This window comes from Ornithodoros turicata, unplaced genomic scaffold (assembly GCF_037126465.1).
Source record: "Ornithodoros turicata isolate Travis unplaced genomic scaffold, ASM3712646v1 Chromosome209, whole genome shotgun sequence".
Lineage (NCBI taxonomy): Eukaryota > Metazoa > Arthropoda > Arachnida > Ixodida > Argasidae > Ornithodoros > Ornithodoros turicata.
This window is the reverse complement of record NW_026999336.1, coordinates 85,695-87,589: the sequence shown is the minus strand read 5'-3', so window position 1 is coordinate 87,589 and position 1,895 is coordinate 85,695. Positions and strand designations below refer to the sequence as shown.

At 44.3% G+C, this 1,895-nt stretch overlaps 1 long non-coding RNA gene across 1 annotated transcript; it reads left to right on the top strand.

Moving 5' to 3' along the window:
- The first annotated feature begins 785 nt into the window (after positions 1-785).
- On the top strand, positions 786-1,428 carry LOC135373084 (uncharacterized). Its single transcript, XR_010416270.1, has 3 exons — positions 786-825; positions 915-941; positions 1,005-1,428. It is a non-coding gene; the product is annotated as an uncharacterized LOC135373084 (long non-coding RNA).
- Positions 1,429-1,895: the final 467 nt, after the last annotated feature.

Sequence of the window (1,895 nt, the reverse complement as noted above, 5' to 3'; positions counted from 1 at the left end):
AAGGAATTCAAGCTAATTGTAAGTAGCTCGAATTCCTTGTTGCTTGTGCGCAAAAGACAATTATGGTGCGACACCAAGCATGAAAAATCAAACTGCCCTTCGACTAGTTTTCCTTTGTAAATACTTGGACAGACAAGAACAAACATTTTCCCCACTATGGCCCGGTTTCACCAATGCTGGTTAACTTTGAACCGAGATCAAGCGTTGCTAAAACTTGAAGTTAACATTCAGTTCTTTTCTACAAAAGTTAGTTGGTGACGTGATGAATGTTTCAGTAACAATAAATCCCTTTAGTGAAGCACTGTTAGGCGTTAAATTCAAGTTAAGGGGCCGTTGATCTCGGTTCAAATGTTAATCAGCGTTGATGAAACCGAGCCTAAAGGAACTAGTGATGACTAACAAAATGTGCCTTATGATGGTTGTGACTGTGTGTTGGCTCTCTGCATGCTTTTCTGAAGCCGAGCTTGTTTGCATTTGACGGTCTCTGTCATCTTCAAGAAACCAAAGAAAACATCTAAATCTGCTCTTTACTTTACATCAAACCAAATCAGGCCTAAACAGTTTTGAATTCCTCCTGCAATGGAGGTTATTGGCAAATAAGTGGTCATATTGGAGTGTGCTGACTTTTTTTATTCTTAGTGTGGGTCGAGAGGCAACGGCTTAGCAGTTCGGCTTCCGGTTGGAAAGCGCTCATTATCTACAACGCACTTGCGAGGCGACGAAGTGAACAGACGCGCCATCGCCACCATCATCATCACCTTGGGCGACAAAGGAAGATGGGTGGTCATGAAGTAGTCAGTTGTTGAAGGTAAGCAGCCGAACAAGGTAAGCACGGATTGTCAGATCTTTTAATTTGAGGAGCCATTGACTGTTTTCAATGTTCTGACTGACAATCCATATTACGCCTCACGCAGCTGACACGACAGTGCCCAGGGAGCCAGGTAAGTTAATTGTGGCATGTGTTGCGGCCCGTCTTAATACTTTTTTTTTCTGCCTTCCTGCAGCAAATTGGCAAGCGGCTTGGCTAACCAAGTTCTTGCTCTTTGTTGGTGTGACAATTTGGAAACGAACAGCGACTGGATGACGAACAAACTTTCTTGAGTGAAACGGTATTCCAGGCGACCAGTTCTTTTTCATACGTCGTATGGGAGAAGTACGTCGTTCGTGTTCCCGGCCAAGATTCAGGTTTCTTCTAATCTGAAGTGTGTGGTGCAGTGACTACCCCGTTCATATCCTGTACATATCGCTGATCTTCAGTGTGACGACATGCATACTTCGGTGACGTTTGTGGGTGTCACGATGTGACTTTGTTGCGGCTGTGATCTGAGTGCACGTTGTTGTGAAAGCATTTGTCTGCGCAGTTGTTCGTTGAATGACGTTGGATACCGAATTCAAGGTATGTGATTTGTCAATAAAATAGGTGTTTGCAAAGCACAGTGTCTGTGTTAGCGTCTGTGTGTCTATCAGCGACGGGACGAACGTAGCCGACAGGGTGTTATTTCCCGCCCTCGTACAAGTGATCGTTGGTTGCTGCACTTTTCTCCTGAAATGGCATGTTCGAGCAGGGCCCATGCAAACAATGTTTGCTTTGCCTTTGCCTTGCTCGTCGTGCCAATTCAGGTTCCCCACCAAACGAAAATTAATTGTGGTACCTCATGTGTACCCCGTGCAGAATCCGGTTCACTGTACCTGCTAACCAGTGGTCCTGGAATGAGGTACACCGTACCTCATTTTTTAAAGAGGTACATTTTTTAAAAAATGTACCTCTTGTTCAGAAGGTACACATGCGTTACGGGGTTTAGAGTGTATGGAAAAAGAGAAGTTATCAGGACTGCGTCTGGTTTCGTATAAATTATATGCAGAAAAATGAGGTACAGGTGGATGCAGGTGAAATC